At 36.8% G+C, this 21,427-nt stretch overlaps 1 long non-coding RNA gene across 1 annotated transcript in view; it reads right to left on the reverse strand.

Annotated features, from left to right (window-relative positions):
- LOC111098757 overlaps positions 1 to 7,044 on the reverse strand; it is a 95,288-nt gene extending 88,244 nt beyond the window's left edge. The window contains exons 1-2 of the long non-coding RNA XR_005369377.1: positions 6,745 to 7,044; positions 2,358 to 2,410 (exon numbers count right to left, since the gene is read on the reverse strand). This is a non-coding gene — a long non-coding RNA (uncharacterized LOC111098757). The remainder of the gene's footprint in view (positions 1 to 2,357; positions 2,411 to 6,744) is intronic.
- Positions 7,045 to 21,427: the final 14,383 nt, after the last annotated feature.

The following is a 21,427-nucleotide window of genomic DNA, read 5'->3' on the forward strand; positions in this document are numbered from 1 at the left end:
GCAGCAAATCTGTATACAAACTATAACTGCTAGTCTCACATGGTGTGTATGGGAAAATCAAGGCTTGCCCAAGATCATGTGATAAAAGCTAAAAATACAAACAAACCACTTTTGTAAGGCTCCCCTGGGTCTCTACAAGAAAATGCTCTTTAAATAGACCATACTAAAAACTGCCTGTGTTTGGGTCTCAAAAAAACTTTCCATCAACTTCTTTTCCTGTTTTTGTAGTTACCATTATGTTCAAAGAGGTATATTTGTAACATGGTGGATTTTTAAAGGCATGTTCTCATCATTTCAAGAAAGAAAAATTCCCAAACATATATGTGTAGGTTGTTTCAACCTCTCTCTTTTGAAATGACTGGCATGTAGTGGATACTAAAACATAAACATAATTTTTTAATATATTCCCATGACTTGATATATAGTTGTATTCCAATAGAAATAGAATGTTGTTAACAGAGCATTAAAGCTTTGGATAGGCATAGTTAGGGGTATATAAGGAATACTTCCTAGTTAATATTGGGGAATCAATCATTCAGAGTGAAGAATTAGAAAGTAGAATAGAGAAATAAAATGAACATCAGACAAGTGTGCTAGAAAGTCTTTTTAAATATATACATACACATATCTATTTAGATTAATGTTATTAATTCCAAATACAAATATTTAATAATAATGACTAGTATAATCACTAGGAGAATTTCTACCTACAGATTTCTACTTCCTGGTATCCATCTCATCTCTTACATAAAGAATTTTATAGTCACTGTTTGAAATTTACCATAAAAAACAAATTCCCATGCCTCCCTTTATAATCAGCCATACTGACTTGGCTATGTGACATTTTTTAATTGTTTGTTTTCTTTAATTACTGCTGAATTTGAAATTATATCTCTCTGGTACTATGGAGAATTCCTTGAGCAATTTTAATTCCTCCTTTTTCTACAATTGCAAAGACCAGATGCTTATATCAAAAGTAGCTTTGCTTTACAACTAAAATTAATTCAGTCAAATGGTAATGCAGAACAACTTCCTAAATGAGATGAGGAATAGCTGAGGGATTCCCTCTATCTTTCCTCATTTCATTCTTCAATATTCATCAAATATTCTACCTTACATTTACAAAGATCATGCTATTAAATTAACCCAGTGCAATTAAGAACAAAATTATTGCTTATCTTCCTACAATAAGTCAAAATAAACTAAATTTATGTGGTTTTCTTGTTTACTCACTCATGGCTTCTGGCATGTCTGAAATGTAGTTAAATGACCCTTTTCTTTGGTAGGTATGTAACATTTCTTGTGCTGAGAGTTGTTTTATGCAACTTATTTCATTTAAAATCCCAAATATATACCCTATAAGCTAAGGTTTACTATTATCCCTGTTTTACAGATGAAAATATTAAAAAAATTGAGGATTATCCAGAGTACTGGATTCATTTCGTATGTCACTAAGATCTGAGCATTTCCTTGATCAGAGTGGCCTTAAGAACAGCTTACACTGCTCCTACACTATAAACACTGGTCTCTTTGTAGTAGATTGTATTATTGATCCTAATTCATCATTCAACTATAAAAGAATGCTTCTTCCACACCTTGGCCCATGACTTCACGATAGATGGCACATATTTTCCCATCATTTCAATTTGGTTTTAGACATATGATTTGATTTAGCCAGTGGAATGTTAACAGAATGTTAAGAAACAGAGTAGTGAATTGTTTACAGAGGTAAGTCTTGTACTTTTGTGTTCTGGGGATCTACCATGAGAACAGGTGCTAGACAGCCTTTATATTTCAGCGTGGGGCCAATTCATGACTCTGTAGCCTGGAGCCGTGTCCAACTAACTGGCATTCTCAAACAAAGATTCCCAGCTGAGCCCAACCTGTAGTGGTAGCTATGCATAGCTTATTGTTTCAAGTGATTAACTTTGGGGTGATTTGTTTGGTAGCACTATTGTGACAATAGCTAACTGATATACTGCTGTTGCCACCTACTGTCACTGCTACCACTACAGGCCAAGAGTTGACTAGAATGGTTGCTTCACATCCATTGTACAGCTTAAGGATACAACATGAGAGTGCCTTGCCTTAAACTCAAAGTTGTTTGTTTGTTTGTTTGTTTGTTTAATGCACCCTGTCCTAAGACTGCCTTTTGCTTCTGAGTCATAAAATGCCTTGGAAACTGGTGAGTCCCCCATGTATGCAACACTCCATGAAGAAAAACCTTGACCAACGGTAAATAGAAGTGTTAAGATAAGATCTCTCCCTTTATCCTATGGATGGATTGTTTAGAGAGAGTGTTAGTATAAGATATGACTTTTCTGCAGATGTCCTAGGAAATCAGTCTATCAACATACCTGTGGCCAACGCAGTGATACATTTTGTCTTTGTTTTTTCTAAGGATTCTGAGCTGAAAAAGAAAGATTAAGTAAATTTGCCAAGTTCAGAGAATGAGCAAATGATAGTACTCAAACTTGGGCTTTTTGATTTCAAAGTTCAGCACTTAGTCATTGTGTTATATTGTATCATTTTAAATTGGTTTAACAATTTAAATATAAAATAAAAAGTACTTTCAGGAAATTTGGTTAATCATTATCTGATGAGCAAGTATTGAGTGTAAGGAATTTGAAATTAAGTCTAGGTAGACATTTTTCTTTTTTTATTTAGAAACTTAAATATTAGGGTAAGAGGATTTTGAAGTTAAACATTACTGTTTAACTGTGTTAGAGCTCAAAGGCTATCCACATAGTTACCCCTTATTCTTTAAAAAAAGAAAAGAAATTAGAGTTCAACAAATTTAATACCATCTTCTATAGTTAGTGAAGTTCTGCTGTTTTTGATTTCTGGAATTCAGTTACAATACTGAATAACTTCAAAGGGATTCTCTTAGATATATATTGTAATTGAATATTTGAAATACAGCTATTTGCAGATAATGTCACCACAAAAAGAAGTTCTTGTGGAATGAAATAGATAAGAGAAGTAGGATATGGTGGATGAAAGGAGTGGTAGGTATGCGTTGGATAAAACTACTCTTCCTCATGTAGTGGACTTATTCTTTGGGAAAATATATTGCAATAAGGTTAAAGTGAAACCATTATTTTGATCTTGAGACGCAAAGACTAGAACAAGATGTCTTCCCAGGATCTGCTTGTAAAGTTTTAGGGAGGGAAATGGGAAGGGAATATCTATTTCAGTAAGTCACCATGGATCATGTCATAGTGACTTAAGCTAATTGCTTTTATTCAGTGATTCTTAAACCTGGCTACACATCTGGACTATTTGAAAAGCTTTTTATTTTTATTTTTTTAATTTTTATTTATTTATGATAGTCACACAGAGAGAGAGAGAGAGGCAGAGACATAGGCAGAGGGAGAAGCAGGCTCCATGCACCGGGAGCCTGACGTGGGGTTCGATCCCGGGTCTCCAGGATCGTGCCCTGGGCCAAAGGCAGTCGCTAAACCGCTGCACCACCCAGGGATCCCTGAAAAGCTTTTTAAATGCAGATTCCTTGGGTTTATTGCAAACTCTCTGAAAAGTGGAAGACAGGATCATACTTAGAGCCCCCCTGGGGGGGTGGGGAAAATTGGGATTGTGGGCTTTTAAATTTTTTCTTTCTGCTTTTATTGAAATTCAGAAAGCCAAAAGACCAATCTTTACATGAAATGTTTTATACATATAGTTGTATTTCTTTTTTGGTTCTGCCAAGTTTTGAGCAATCTTGATTTTGGTTTGGTTTTTGTTTTTTGAGTGTCAACCTCTCAGCTCTGCAGAGGTACACAAGAAAAAGGATTTAGGCCCATGATTTTAAAGATAAATCAGCATATTCCTTGAGACTAAGCTTGGTAGGATCAGGTCATGTTTAATATTTCTTAGAATCAAAGTAAAACAATCTGATATGCACATTTATTGGCGGGTACTATGCTAAGCATTATGTATGTGTAAGCTCAACATAATATTTTGTAGCTGTTTACAGATGGGAAGGTTGAGGATCAGCCAAGATAAGTAATTTACCGAAGATCATGCAACATCTAAGAAAGGAAACAAAGTCTAAACCTAGGTCAGTTTTACAGCTTCAGAAGCTCTTAAATACTAATTGTATTATTTAAAAATTAAAAGCACTAGAAAGGAGAAACATAACAAAACAAAAATATTGGGTTTTCTTTCCAGAGTTCACGTATGGTCAAATCATAGCAGGACTTTTTGTTTTAAAGAAGACCATTGTACCGCCTTTAACTTTAAAATCTGTAGAACCAATTCTTTAATTTTATTATTTTAAAAATAATCTACAATTACATAATAATTGCATGATTCATTTATTGAAAGATGCCTTCATATTTACAGAATTAAAAGAAACACATTTTATTTTATTTATAAATTAGTACTTTTAAGGAGTGTATTGCTAATAGCCCATTTTATTCTTGGAGCAATATGCCTTTCTAAACTTATCATTAGAACATTTTCCATCCTCTATCACAGATTATTTGGTATATGTTACACAAAGTGTTTCCTTTCACAGTGATTTTTTGGAGGGTGAACATATAATCTACTTATTAATTTTATATTAACCTTAGGAAAACAAATGAAAGCTACTCTCACATATCTGGTGCCATTTCAGAATTAGATGATAAATGAATAAACTAAAACCTCCAAACATATTCTCTGCAATAACATTGTATGTGAGAGACATTTTGAAGTATTGTATGTAATATTTCCATAGACTATCAGCAAAAAGAATAGTTGTCTACATTTTGTATCAAATTTAGGCAATATTCTAAGGTAGGAAATTTTCCAAATCAGATAATAATGTCTCTTTCTCGTTCCATACATAATAAAGCTTTTTTAAAAAGTTTAACTTAATACGATACTTCAATTTCAGTAACTTCATTTAGTAGTCACTGTTACTATTTTTAAGTGACATTGATTTCCCAGTGATACACATATGATTACATTTTTATGAAATATACCTTGCCATATGTTCTACATTCACAATGACTTAATATTACCTAATTTTCTGACTCATACATTCAAAATGACATTTGTTTTTTTCTGAAACATGTACTCTGCAAACTTTTATTGAAATGTACAACTTACCAAAAAAGTGTACAAATTATAATAAATGTATAGCTCTATGAATTCTCGTCAGGTGAATGCATACCATATATCCAGTGTCCGTATCAAGAAACAGAACATCCCCTGTATCCCAGAAATTCATTCAAGCCATTACCAATCTCTATGATAACCTTTATGCTGATTTTTAACATTTTAGATTAATTTGTTAATTAAATTGGTTGAACTGTAATTTCTTTTCTTTTTTTAAAGAATAAGGGGTAACTATGTGGATAGCCTTTGAGCTTACTGTTTAACTTCAAAATCCTCTTACTCTAATATATAAGTATTCCAAATAAAAAAAGAAAAAAATGTCTACCTAGACTTAATTTCAAATTCCCTACACTCAATACTTGCTCATTAGATTTAGATTATGTTATACTGTTTTTGATATTTATAAGTGAAATTATACATTAAGTACTCTACCAGCTTTTCTCATTCAACATTATCCTTGTGAATTTCCTCCTTGCTGCTGTTTGTAGCAGTAACTTTTTCATCTTCATTAATATTCCATTGGACAAATATATCATTTTGTTAATTTTTAGTTGGTGGGTATTACATTCTTTTCAGTTTTTAGCTGCTTAAAAATAATACAATGAAAATCATTGTACATATCCTTTGGTTTACAAATGGACTCATTTCTCTGTGTTTGTACCTGGAGTGAATTTGCTGGGTTCCAGGTTTTACATAAATATAGCTGTAGTAGATACTACCAACCTGATTTCCAAAGCAATTTGTATTAATTTCACCACCATAAGCAGAAATGAGTGCTTCAATTGTTCCTCCTGTTTGTCAACAGTTGATACTGTCAGCTTCAGGTTAACCATTTTGATAAAAGGGTATAAATATAAAATTGTGGTTTTACTTTGTACTTCCTCGATAATTAATGACAAGTGCCTTGTCATGTGTACTAGCGATTTGCATATAACTTTTTGTAATGTACCTATTCAGTCTTTTGTCCAATTTTTTACTGATTTGCCTACTTTTTAAAAATTGTCCTGTAAGAGTTCTTCATATATTCTGGACATAAATCCTTTTACCAATGTTAGTCTTTAAAACTCTTCTCCAACCTATGGCCTGCCATTACACTCTCTCAGTGGTATCTTTGGATGAAAAGCAGTTTTTAATTTTAATGTAGTGCAATTTTCCACATTTTCTCTTTATGGTGTTCTTTGTATTGAAGAAATCTTGGACTATTCCAAGGTTATAAATACTTAATCATATGTTTTCTTTTAAAAGTCTTATAGTTTTACTTTTTACATTTATGTCTATAATCCATGTTAATTCATTGAGAAATATAAAGAATCGATAATTTAAAAAAATAGATATCCAGTTGATTTAGCATGATTTTTGAAAAGACCATTCTCTTTCCATTGCACTGACAGGTCAATTTTATCATATATTAGAGAATTATGAGTCCTTTTCCATACTGGTATTTTCATTTATCTATGCACCAGTTCAACACCACCTTATATATTGGAGCATTATAATAGTCCTTGTCTGCTTTTCCTGCTTTTCTATAAATTTGCCTCAGTTGTTCTTGGCCTTTGAATTCCTGTATAAATTTTTAGAATTGGGGCGGGGCAAGATGGCGGAGGAGTAGGTACCTCAACTCACCTGTCCCCACCGACTTACCTAGATAACGTTCAAATCATCCTGAAAACCTACGAACTTGACCTGAGATTTAAATTGGGAACAGCTGGAACGCTACGGAGAGAAGGGTTTTCGCTTCTACGAGGTAGGAAGGCGGGAAAAAATACAAAATAATCCAGGGGCCGGGCTGAGGCGGGGCGGGAGCCTCGGGGTCAGGAAGGCCCAGCCCGGGAAAAGCGGGAACTTCAACAATCCACACCGGATTCTTCCCGGGGGGAAAGGCGCTCAGCAGGGAACTCGGGCAGGCTGGCGGGAGGGCCGTGGAGCCTCCGGTCTCCCGGAGTCACGAACGGAGGGCGGGCTCCCCGGGGCGCGGGGGGGGGGGGCGGAGCTGGTCAAGGGCCGGAGCGCCACCCAGCGGGTCGGGAGCAGCTCAGGCGGCGGCTCGGGGCGGGGGCTGCGCCCTGCCGCGTTGGGAGCCTTGGGAGCCGCGGCCCGGGAGCGCCATTCCAGCAGCGCAGGCCCCGGAGCCAGGCGGAGGTGGGGAGGGCCCAGGGCAGCGAGGACGCTCCTACCACCTTCCCCCCAAATTGTGCAGGTCAGCGCCCCCGCCCCCGCCCCCGGAGCCTCCAGGCCAGCGCGGACTGGGAGACTGCGGTGGTGACTGGGGGAGCTGACTCCAGGGCTGGGGACCTGGCCGCCGCCACTGTTGTCGTTCCTCCCTGTGTCATTGTGCGCCTGGGCGGGGGGGGGGGGGGGAGGGGGGACAGGGGACAGAGGCCTCTCAGAGTCAACAGCTCCCACTGAGCCCGGCACCCGGCAGGAGGCAGGGCAGCTCCCCCAGGTGCACACACCTGAGAATCAGCACAGCAGCCCCTCCCCCAGAAGACCAGCTGGAAGGAAAGGGGGAGAGCGAGTTCTTGACCAAGGAGCCCTGGAAAGCTCCAGGGGAAGTCGAGGGATTTACAGTATATAGAACCGGAGGGTACCCCTCCTTTCTTTTTTCTTCCTTTTTCCAGTACAACTCGTTTTGAGATCAGACTGTAAATATCCAATTTTTTTTTTCTCTTTTCCCACCTTAACTACAATATTTTACCACCTCTTCATTTTTGAGATTCTTCCTTTTTGACTTTCATATTTCTACAATTACAGGTCCTAGATATATTTTCCACTTCTAGAGTCCCTTCAACATACTACACTTAATTTGGGGAGATATACAAGATATGTTTTTTGTTGTTGTTGTTGTTTTGTGTTTCTTTTCTCTGCCTCATTTTGTTCTACAATGGCAGAAGTTAATACCTCTGAAAACATGACCAGTATGCACCCAGAACCAAGTGGTATACTGTGCTGGTTCATTCTGTGAGATTCCCCAATCCCATTCTGCCCCCCTCTTTTATCTCATTTATGTTTTGGTGGTCAATGGTGGGGTCCCCTACCAGCATTTCTGGTTTACATTAATTTGGGCCTCAGATCTTCTAACATACAAAACTTAATATACTCAGAAACAAGAGGATCACCCTCTAGAACCCCTCAGGTAGACTACATTCTCCCTCCACTGCAACTTTGTCACCACCACCATCTCCCAGTCCCCCCTCCCTTTTTTTCTTTTCCTTTTTTTTTCTTTTTTTCTTTTTTCTGTTTCTTTTCTTTTTTCTTTTTCCTCTTCTTTAGGATTCCTGGACTTTTATTTTTTACTACTTTGTTTTAAAATTTGTTTTTCACTTTAGTGATCCTTTTGTTTTATTTCATTCTGATCTTTGTTTTCAATTTCTGGTCTCTGAACTCGGCACAATCATCTAGGGTAAAATTTACTTAGGTCGTGGTTGATATTTTTGACACAGCCCGCTCATAATGCCACTCTGCACTGAGCAAAATGACTAGAAAAAAGAACTCACCACAAAAGAAAGAATCAGAAACAGTACTCTGTACCCCAGAGTTACAGAATTTGGATTATACTTGAAAGTCAGAAAGCCAATTCAGAAGCAAAATTATAAAGCTACTGGTAGCTCTGAATAAAATCATAAAGGAATCAAGAGACTTCATGGCTGCAGAATTTAGATCTAATCAAGCCAAAATTAAAAATCAATTAAATTAGATGCAATCCAAACTGGAGGTCCTAACAATGAGGGTTAATTAGGTAGAAGGAAGAGTGAGTGACGTAGAAGATAAGTTGATGGCAAGGAAGGAAGCTGAGGAAAAAAGAGAAAAACAATTAAAAGACCATGAGGAAAGGTTAAGAGAAATACATGACAGCCTCAGAAGGAAAAATCTACGTATAATTGGGATTCCAGAGGGCACCGAGAGGGACAGAGGGCCAGAAAGCATATTTGAACAAATCATAGCTGAGGACTTCCCTAACCTGGGAAGGGAAACAGGCATTCAGATCCAGGAGATAGAGAGATCCCCCCCTAAAATCAATAAAAACTACTCAACACCTCGACATTTAATAGTGAAACTTGCAAATTCCAAAGATATAGAAGAAATCCTTAAAGCAACAAGAGACAAAGGATCACTGACTTATAAGGGGAAAATATTAGATTAACAGCAAGCCTCTCCACAGAGACCTGGCAGGCCAGAAAGGGCTGGCAGGATATATTCAGGGTCCTAAATGAGAAGAACATGCAGCCAAGAATACTTTATCCAGAAAGGCTCTCATTCAGAATAGAAGGAGAGATAAAGAGCTTCCAAGATAGGCAGAAACTGAAAGAACATGTGATCAGCAAACCAGCTCTGCAAGAAATATTAAGGGGGACCCAGTAAAAGAGAGAGGAAGGCCAAAGAAATAATCCACAAAACAGGGACTGAATAGGTAATACGATGACACTGAATTCATATCTTTCGATAGTAACTCTGAACGTGAATGGGCTTAATGATCCCATCAAAATGTGCAGGGTTTCAGACTGGATAAAAAAGCAAGACCCATCTATTTGCTGTCTACAAGAGACTCATTTTAGATCTAAGGACACCTACAGCCTGAAAATGAAAGGTTGGAGAACCATTTACCATTCAGATGGTCCTGAAAAGAAAGCAGGGGTAGCCATCCTCATATCAGATAAACTAAAGTTTATCCCAAAGACTGTAGTAATGGATGAAGAGGGACACTATATCATATTTAAGGGATCTATCCAACAAGAGGACCTAACAATCATGAATATTTATGCCCATAACATGGGAGCTGCCAAGTATATCAATCAATTAATAACCAAAGACATACTTAGATAATAATACACTTATACTGGGAGACTTCAACAGGGCATTTACTGCAAATGACAGATTTTCTAAGCACAACATTTCCAAAGAAACAAGAGCTTTATATGACACACTGGACCAGGTGGATTTCACGGATATTTACAGAACTTTACAACCAAATGCAACTGAATACACATACTTCTCAAGTGCATATAGAACTTTCTCCCCAAATAGACCACATACTGGGTCACAAATTAGGTCTCAACCGATACCAAAAGATTGGGATTGTCCCCTGCATATTTTTAGACCATAATGCTTTGAAAATTGAATATCACGAATAAATAAATTAAAAAAAAAACAGATATTAAAAAAAAAAAAAAGAAACTTGAACTCAATCACAAGAAAAATTTGCAAGAAACTCAAACATGTGGAGGTTAAATAGCATCCTGCTAAAAGATGAAAGGGTCAACCAGGAAATTAGAGAAGAATTAAAAAGATTCATGGAAACTAATGAAAATGAAGATACAACCATTCAAAATCTTTGGGAGACAGCAAAAGCAGTCCTAAGAGGGAAATACCTCTCAATACAAGCATCCCTCAAAAAATTGGAAAAAACTCAAACAAACTAACCTCGCACCTAAAGGAACTGGAGAAAGAACAGCAAATAAAACCTACACACAGCAGAAGAAGAGAGTTAATAAAGATTCGAGCAGAACTCAATGAAATAGAGCCCAGAAGAACTGTAGAACAGATAAACAAAAGCAGGAGTTGGTTCTTTGAAAGAATTAATAAAATAGATAAATAATTAGCCAGTCTTATTAAAAAAAAAGACTCAAATTAATAAAATCACAAATGAAAAAGGAGAGATCACAACCAATACCAAGGAAATACAAACGATTTAAAAACATGAGCAGCTATACACCAATAAATTAGGCAATGTAGAAGAAATGGACGCATTTCTGGAAAACCACAAACTACCTAAACTGGAACAGGAAGAAATAGAAAACCTGAATAGGCCAATAACCAGGGAGGAAATTGAAGCAGTCATCAAAAACCTCCCAAGACACAAAAGTCCAGGGCCAGATGGCTTCCAGGGAAATTCTATCAAACATTTCAAGAAGAAACAATACCTATTCTACTAAAGCTGTTCTGAAAGATAGAAAGGGATGGAATACTTCAAAACTCATTTATGAGGTCAGCATCACCTTAATTCCAAAACCAGACAAAAACCCCACCAAAAAGGAGAATTATAGACCAATATCCCTGATGAACATGGATGCAAAAATTCTCAACAAGATACTAGCCAATAGGATCCAACAATACATTAAGAAGATTACTCAGCATGACCAAGTGGGATTTATCTCCGGGATGCAAGGCTGGTTCAACATTCGTAAAGCAATCAACGTGATAGATCATATCAACAAGAGAAAAAACAACAACCATAGGATCCTCTCAATAGAGGCAGAGAAAGCATTTGACAAAATACAGCATCCATTCCTGATCAAAACTCTTCAGAGTATAGGGATAGAGGGAACGTTCCTCAGCATCTTAAAAGCCATTTGTGAAAAGCCCACACAAATATCATTCTCAGTGGGCAAACACTGAGAGTCTTTCCCCTGAGATCAGGAACACGACAGGGATGTCCTCTCTCACCGTTGTTATTCAACATAGTACTAGAAGTTCTAGCCTCAGCAATCAGGCAACAAAAAGAAATAAAAGGCATTCAAATTGGCAAAGAAGAAGTCAAACTCTCCCTCTTCACCAATGACATGATACTGTACCTAGAAAACCCAAAGACTCCACTCCAAGATTGCTAGAACTCATACAGTAATTCGGCAGTGTGGCAGGATACCAAATCAATGCCCAGAAGTCAGTGGCATTTCTATACAGTAACAATGAGACTGAAGAAAGAGAAATTAAGGAGTCAATCCCATTTACAATTGCAACCAAAAGCATAAGATACCTAGGAATAAACCTAACCAAAGAGGTAAAGGACCTACCCTAAAAACTACAGAACATTTCTGAAAGCAATTGAGGAAGACCCAAAGAGATGAAAAAAATATTCAATGCTCATGGATTGGAAGAATTAATATTGTGAAAATGTCAATGCTACCCAGGGCAATTTACACATTTAATGAAATCCCTACCAAAATACCATGGACTTTCTTCAGAGAGTTGGAGCAAATCCTTTTAAGATTTGTGTGGAATCAGAAAAGACCCTGAGTCTACAGCCATACCACCCTGAACGTGCCTGATCTCATCAGAAAAGACCCCAAATAGCCAGGGGAATATTGAAAAAGAAAACCAGAGCTGGGGGGCATTACAATGCCGGATTTCAGGTTACATTACAAAGCTGTGATCATCAAGACAGTATGTACTGGCACAAAACAGACACGTAGATCAATGGAACAGAATAGAGAATCCAGAAATGGGCCTTCAACTCTATGGTCAACTAATACGACAAAGCAGGAAAGACTATCCACTGGAAAAAAGACAGTCTCTTCAATAAATGGTGCTGGGAACATTGGACAGCCACGTGCAGTAGAATGAAGCTAGACCATTCTCTTACACCAGACAAAAAGATGAACTCAAAATGGATGAAAGATCTAAATGTGAGACAAGATTTATAAAAATCCTAGAGGGGAACACAGGCAACACCCTTTTTGAACTTGGCCACAGCAACTTCTTGCAAGATACATCTATGAAAGCAAGGGAAACAAAAGCAAAAATGAACTACTGGGACTTAAGATAAAAAGCTTCTGCAAAAAAAAAAAAAAAAAAAAAAAAAAAAAAAAAGCTTCTGCACAGCAAAAGAAACAGTCAACAAAACTCAAAGACAACCTACAGCATGGGAGAAGATATTTGCAAATGACGTATCAGATAAAGGGCTAGTATCCAAGATTTATAAAGAACGTATTAAATTCAACCCAAGACACAAACAATCCAATCATGAAATGGGGAAAACAAAACAAAAACAAAACAGAAATTTCACCAAAGAAGCCCTACCCATGGCCAACAAGCACATGAGAAAATGCTCCGCATCACTGGCCATCAGGGAAATACAAATCAAAACCACAATGAGATACCTCCTCACACCAGTGACATTGGTGAAAATTAACATGACAGGAAACAACAAATGTTGGAGAGGATGTGAGATTGGGGAACCCTCTTGCACTGTTGGTGGGAATGTGACCTGGTACAGCCACTCTGGAAAACTGTGTGGAAGTTCCTCAAAGAGTTAAAAATAGAGCTACCCTGTGACCCAGCAATTTCACTGCTGGGGATTTACCCCAAAGATACAGATGCAGTGAAACGCCGGGACACCTGCACCCCAATGTTTATAGCAGCAATGTACACAATAGCCAAACTGTGGAAGGAGCCTCGGTGTCCATCGAAAGATGAATGGATAAAGAAGCTGTGGTCTGTGTATACAATGGAATATTACTCAGACATTAGAAAAGACGAATACCCACCATTTGCTCCAATGTGGATGGAACTGAAAGGTATTATGCTGAGTGAAGTAAGTCAATCTGAGAAGGACAAACATTATATGGTCTCATTCATTTGGGGAATATAAAAAATAGTGAAAGGGATTTAGGGGAAAGGAGAGAAAATGTGTGAGAAATATCAGAGAGGGTGACAGAACATGAGAGATACCTAACTCTGGGAAATGAAAAAGGGGTGGTGGAAAGGGAGGTGGGTGGGGAATGGGGTAACTGAGTGATGGACTCTGAGGGGGGCACTTGATGGGATGAGCACTGGGTGTTATGCTATATGTTGGCAAATCGAACTCCAATAAAAAATATACAAAAAATAAAATAAAATTTTCCAAAGTCCATAAAAACTTTAGAATTTGATGTTGATTTTTAAAAAATATATCCATTGAAATTTTGATTGGGATTACATTATATTTATAACCTAATTTAAGGAAACTTGACATGCATCTCTCCATTTAAAGGCCTCTTTAAATTTTGTACTTTCAGTATGATTTTTATACATTTTTTCATTTGGATTTATTAGTAGGTGTTTGATGTTTTATTTTAAAATTATAAAGGTAATTTTTAAAATAAATTATTTTACTAGTGTTTTCTATATTAGACTTGCTATATTCAGTTACTATTTCTAATAATTATAGATTCCTTTGGATTTTCTTCAGACACATTTATGTCCTCTGAAAATAATGGTAGTTTATTTCTTTTATTACAATCTTAATGTCTTACAGCACTGGATAGAACTTCTTGTCTAATTTTGAATAGAAGTGGTGACAAAGAACATCTTTGTGTTCTTATCTCAGGGGAAAGTTGTCACCATTCAGCATGATGTTTGCCGGATGTTCTTTTGCAGATGATCTTTTTTTCAGATTGAAGAAGTTCTTTCCAATTCCTAATTTTCTAAGAATTTCATTGTGTTAACTGTATTCTCCCCCCTTTTCCAACTCTCCAGCAGATCTTTACCTTTGCAGCACTCTAACATTGGAAAAAATGTTCCTCTCTTCATATGCATATTTTCTTCAATTCTCACTGCTTCTATAGTTCTCCAATGTCTATGTAAACAAAACATTTTAACTTTACCTCACTGTATCTAAGTGGAGGAGGATCATTGGGAAGCTATAATCTAATCATCCTGCCCAGAAGTGGACTTCATCTTAATATTTCAAAACTTTTGTCACTTTGTTCAATCATTTTCTATTTTAAGTTCCAGATGGGCAAATTTTTATTTCTTAACCATTCAGAATAAGATTTATTCTTTTACTGGGGGAATTTTAAGACAAATACTTTCATGACTTTTTTTTTTGTAATTTTTTTTTTTTTTGCTTTCTTCTTTTGATGCTTCTTTTTCTTTTTAAAAAGTTTTTTATTAAGTGAGTTATGTTTTCTTGCCTAATACTGAAGGACAATATAGAATACTGGCTTTCAACTTTTTTCTTCTGCTGTTACACACATGAAGGATGACATTTATTTGTATATCACATCCTATTAGCATACGTGGAACATAATATAATTCTCATGCCACAAGTATTAGTCTGTCTCTAATGTTGTATTTCTTATTTCTCTCCTGTTGACACTTCCTTTAGTAGAAAGTATCTGTGTATGATTAAACTATTATTCTTATTTCTAGGATTTTTCTGAAGTATCATTTCTGTGAGTATAAGTAATATTTTGATAGAAAAGTGAGCTCCCTTGCCACGTCTTAGCACAAAATTCCACCCGAAGCACTTACTATACCAAATGAGCTGAAGTCAAAGTGTTTCTTGTCACAGAAATGAAAATACCAAAATATGTTTATGTCAGATGAACTGTCATTATACTCCCAAATAGAACTGGCTTTTAGAAGCATCTACTGCAAAGACCTCTGTACTTACTGGAGTCAAGGTTGAACAAATTAGAAGGAATGATTTGTCCATCAAATATACTTATGATAAAATAAGTGAAAATTTTATGCTAAATAAATGCATGCTGAATTAAAATGATTCTTAACCGATACCTAAAACTTTAGAATATTCCTCAGGGTTTAGTTTATTTTTGCAAGTTACTGAAAATGTTAAATATTAGAGCTCAATATTTTCTCTGAGAGTTCTTTTTCATAACTTTAATTGTTAAAAAAAATGAATAGTGTGCTTGATACTGATCAGACTTGAAATTAGCCATATCTCAAAATGATATTTTTCAGATTAAATTTTAAAAGAATAAATTATATAGGCCCATATACTGCATATATATAGTAGGATAACTACAATGGTAATCTGTAATCTTTAAACTGTATTCTCATCTGTGGCAGGCACAAATGTCTTGTGATTCTTGCACTATTGAAAATGAGGATTTTTTTGTATTCTTGTTAGATCACAATAATATCAAATCATGCACACAGTCCCCCTTCTAGAATATTTTCTGTTAGTCATAAAATATTGAAGCCCTTCTGTTTGCCGTGTTACATCCTGTGAGAATCATATCCAAAGTGTAATGTTTGGCTTCTGATTTCAAGAAAATTACAGTCTTGTTAAAGCTTGTATACTTATATAAAGTGCAAAACAGGTAGGCAATCTGATATAGTGTTTCTCAAAATCTAGTTCTTAGAATATATACATTTTAAAAATTAGATTATCTGGACTGCTTGCCAAAGTTGTTGAATCTGAGGCCCTCTACAGAAAAAAAAAAAAAATCAGAATATCTGAGTTAGGCCTGGGCATATGCACTTTGTACAATTTATTATTTATTTTGCTGTACATAGAAAACTTGAGGACCACTGGTAAGGCAATAAAAACTTGGAACCAGACCACATCAAATTCAGGAATATCACATCTTAATTAAATGTATGATCTTCAGAAAGTTTTCTAAGCCTTTCTCTAGCTCCTTTTCTTGTATGTAAAATAGAGATAACACCTACAGATGGAATAATTAGATGTAGTGCATGTATACTGACCAATATACCGCATGTTAAATAGTAATTGCTCAATAAATGCTATTACTAACATGCTTTTAAGAAATAGCTAGGAATTATGTGTTCGAAACTCAGTAGTGGGTTGTGGAAGCTTCCCACTGCTGATTAGAATAGAGTAGCTTGCAGCAAACATGTCCCTACCAAACAACTACAAAATTGTTACATTTAAAAAGAAAAATCACCAAAGTAAAGGCATTAGAGAGCTACTGAAAGAAACAATTAAGACTTGTGAGTCAAAGATTCTAGAAAGAGGGGAATAGAGGTGATTTTCACAAGTAGTGTTTTCAAGGGGACATTACCAATTCTGAGTGAGGCAACTGGGATATTCATCTACAATCTCGTGTTTTGTCATTGATTGACAAATGTCCTTGCTAGGTGTAGGAAGCTAGGGGAGTTAATTTTTTTTGTGGGGGGGGGGAGTTAATTTCTTGGCAGTAAAGGACTACCATATGCAAGGGCAAATGTAGCTTTGGAGAATGTCTTTGGACAAAGAGGTACAGATACTAGCAATGAAAAGAATTGGAAGTCAGCTAGAGTCCACTGAAGTGATTAAGGCAGAGGAAGATGAGCCAGATGAACAAGGTGGTTAAACTCCACACTAATATTCTGATTTATATATGCCCTATGTTAAAGTGATGCTGTCTTTTCATTATTTCTAAATAAAGTAGTAGTCAGTGACAATTTGTAGTGTGGCTAATTGTTACAGAAACCACAACTTCTATTCATCATCTCCCTCTTCAACTACTCCTAGATTCCTTTCAACCTAAGCCAGTACTTTTGCTGGCCTGGTGGACACCCAGACCTTCATCACTCAAAGTCTGAACATCTGTGGTTATTATGCCCTTTTTCAGGCTATGGTTGCTCTAAATGCCCATTCCTAGCTATTAATGAACATGGGAGCAAACCAATCACCCCAGTGAATCCCTCCAGTTGTAGATATATGTACTTCCATTATGCAGCAGCAACTCTATTTCCTCATGATAATCAGGGCCGAGCGGCTAGTACAGCAACTTCTTTCTTTGGTGCTTTCAAAGTGATAATTAAAAGTTACTGGATCTTTTAGTGAAAGAATCCTTTCTCACCCCAGATGCCATGCTGACCAAAGAACAAGGACTTCTAATAAAGCAGAGCCTAAACTGATGTGGATATAAAATAAACAAACATCCCCACACATACCCCGAATGTCTCAAGTTAATCACTTGGAATGATAGTGAGAGCAATCCCTTTTACTTCCATCCTTTGGGTGGGAGAACTTGGCATTCTGCCTACAGCGGCACCATAAATATGCCTTGACCCTGCATGTCATCCCCAGGCTAGTGCTTGAGCTGCCCCTGTAAAAGGCCATAAGAAATGATACATTATATGGAAAAATCAGTGGATCCCTTGGTATGAAGCAATGCTATGCAGTATTACTTTATAATTAACTGGATATTCTGTGGGGTCTGGGGCTCAGCTGGCCAAGACTCTGTGGGTAGGAAAAGTAAACTCATAATTGGAATATGCATCAATCCTAATAAGGACAAATTACTGCCTCCTATAGGGAAGAAGAGTTCAGATGTATTCAACTTGCCATCAAGGAGATGAGTGGGCTCCCAGGGCGTGACACCGTATTGAGGATTTTGGGTTAGTTTTTGCAGCTATTCAGTTAGACACTCAGCAGCAAGGATAGATGGTAGTCTTAGTGAGACAGACTGTATGTACTGTTACGTTGTGTGCTTTGCCACCATAGTTATTCTATTCATTTGCACATTGTGTAAGCACTGGGATGACTGAAAAAAGGAAGCTGGCTAGTCTCTACCAGATGAGTCATGTTATCCATCTGATTGCTCGTGGCCTCTGCTGCAGTGGATGTTCCTGGGTGGCATTGATATGAGGTAGCCAAACATATACTTTTCCTACAGTTGCCTCCAGTAGTTAGTTGTGAACTCTATGAAGTGGCTGTTCTGGTGCTTGAAAACTTGAGAAACAAAGTGATATGTGACTTTCAGAGCACAGAGTATGAACAAAGGAAGAAAAGCTAGGGCAGGTAGGAAAACCAAAGCAATTTAATCAACCCTAAAGAAAGCCCTGAAGAAATTGAATACACAGGTCCTCTCCAGTGTCTTCACAAAAGGCTCATGAATGGAACGGCCATGATGGAAAGAATGGAGGCAATTTGTACATCTAATAGTATGCATTCTGTTTCACTGATCAGCCAGAGAAGGGCGGAAGACCCTGAGTTTGAGGAATCTTGGGCCAAGAGGTGGTTGAAATTACAAAAAAAAAAGACGTAATGCCTTCACCTCTCTGACAACTTAGCTCCAAGCTGGGGATCAACATGAGAAAGCTACAATACTCTTCTCGCCTAGTCATCATTCTAATATCATGAGGCCATTTAGGTAGCGTGAATGGTACAACACTTCCCTGCATTAAATCAACACCCAAATCACTTAGTCCTTTCTTATGAAATGCCCTTTCAAGTATATTTCCACGTGTATTTATTTCTGTGGCACTGGGGGGAAATGCAAGTTTTGGAGACAAACCAGGTTAAAATTTTATCTTGGTAATTTGACATGATTTTAAAAATTATCTCATATACCTAGAACAGAACCAGTCACATAACGAAATACTAATGAATATTATCACCAGTGCTGTTATTTATCCTAGCCCTAAAGAAATTTAATAAACAATTAATTCCAAAATTGCCACTGTGTACTCTAGAGAGAAAAAAATCCTTCAACCTTTATAAGATAAATTTTACTTTTTTGTAAAGAAATAGATTAAATGTCACTATTTACATGTTTTGTACTGACATTTCCAAAGGAGGCATATTTGGCCTGAAGGTTCCCGGAAAACAAGACCTTTACATTATTTATTTTATAGTTTTCTATTCCTTCGGTCAAATCAGGTGCGTATCAGTTGCTGCTACTTCCTCAAGGGTGGTTTATTTATCAGGCCAGCTAGACGGAGCTCAATACTGACTTTTAAAATGAAGAAGGAAAGTTAATGTTCTTTTTCAGAGTAATACCTACATCAATATTTCAGTCATTCACCCAGGTCATGTAAAGCTGCAGTTTAAAATTCCCAACACACCATGGCTTAGACATTTTATGACCCTGAGCATTCAGGGCAGTTGACTTATTAACCAAAAGATAGTGTTTAACCTCTTGTGGTTCTCACCAGGCAAATGCATTCTGGCCCTCTTTTTGCATTCTTAGGGACTGAGAAATTACTAAAAAATAGTAATTTTCCTGGGATGTATTGTCACTGCTCCACCATTCTGTCAGGATGAGGATTGCATTAGTATATGTACATCTTTCTGAATAATTTCAGCTAAATGTGAAAAGCAGCAACAGTTGTTCTTATATATATATATATGTCATTTGACTGTGATGCTTTTAAGATGAAACAATATATTATATAGTCAAGGCATAAAATATTAGTTAAAATTCTTTGGTCAGAGTTCATTTACAGAGACTATCATGCTCTGGAGCCCCTTTGAACAGAGATAGATTTATAACTGGGTATTTGAAGGCTTACAGAACTTGGAGTTGCTGAAGAAATAGTCTTAGCGCAAAATCAATATTTCAGGCCAACTTTCCTACCAGGGACTGTGGACAAGCAGACCAACTGGAAAGATTTCTTTCATTTCTGTCATTCAGAGCCAGCCCTGAGGAACTCTCTTATGTAGTAATTATCAACTTTTTTTGCTGGTGCCAGAATATCATGCAGAAAAAACACTTTTCTTCCCCTGCTAAGTATAAAACAGAGCACATTTTTTCCCCCTTTGGATAACTGGCCATAGGGAACTTCCTGTAAGACCAAATATGTGGTTAAAGCTAAATAGTAAAAACAGGGATGCTGAGGACCCTATTTATGTGTTATTTATTCTTTCTGGTCGTTGGGGCCCATCCTATGTTCAACCTTCATTGAACAATGACATGCTCCATGCACATGAGTTAGTGGATCAAACAATACTCCATTCATCACAAGCAGTTTAAATGCTATAATCCCTTGTATTCTGTGGTCCAGTATTTAGTCTTTACTGAGAATCAGTAGTAAGCTAGAAGCTGACTTTTCAAATCAAAACTAGTCTTCATCAGAAGAAAACAGTCTTCCTCCAAATCCTAAGGACAGTTCTGCACCATGGTTCTCCTTTGGGATTGGCAAGAGGCATCACATGATATTTTAAGGCATCACACACTCATTACAATTGGGACTGCCTTGTTATAAGGCTCAAGTGGTAGGAAAGCTTATGTCATAAATTGGAATGGCTGAAGATCTTTCTTTTTCTTTGAGATGACTTAAATCTGGCAATCTTTTGTGTTTCCTAGTAAGTGGGTAGGATGGTGAACTCAAGTATGATCTAGGTTGCTTCTAAAATCTAAAGCACAATGTGCTTCTTTATTGTACAGTATAACGTGCAGCAACTTTTCTCTCACTTTAGGGGGAATATTTGATGCACCTCAGACCAATGGAGTCCCAGATATTTCACTGATGTGCAAGCTCCAGAATATTCATGGGATTTATTGTTTATCCTTTCTCATGCTGTGTTTTAGGCATTTGTGATTTCTCCCATTTTATGTTCATCTGATCTACCTAACATAGTATCAATATAATGAATGGTGTGATGTTCTGTAGGATAACTAAATAATATCTTTTTGGACTATAAACTAGAGCAAGATAATTGATATAGCCCTGAGGTAAGTCAGTAAAAGTATGCTGCTCTTCCTGACATCCTTGCAGTATTTTGATTACTTTTAATTACTAGGGTAAGGAAAAAGCATATTTCAAGTCAATAGTTACATATTAGGAACCAAGGATATATTAATTTGCTCCTGGAAAGGTAGTTATACTAAAAATTTGAACACTCCAAGGTATGTGAAATTAGTTTTAATTTCTGCATTTGGTATTTTTCTATCAAATGAATCTATCACCTGATCATCATAAGCCCCAGTGTTAACTGGGAGATGACATTAGTGTTTTGAAATTCTGGTGATAATGTTAGGTCAGGTCTAGTATCCAATTATCTTCAGATTTCTCTTTTCCCAGTGTGTAGTCATAGTGGAAAGGTACCAATGGGTAAGACTTAGAAAAAGACTCATGTTGTGGGGTCCCT

Source organism: Canis lupus, chromosome 14 (assembly GCF_011100685.1).
Source record: "Canis lupus familiaris isolate Mischka breed German Shepherd chromosome 14, alternate assembly UU_Cfam_GSD_1.0, whole genome shotgun sequence".
Classification (NCBI taxonomy): Eukaryota; Metazoa; Chordata; class Mammalia; order Carnivora; family Canidae; genus Canis; species Canis lupus.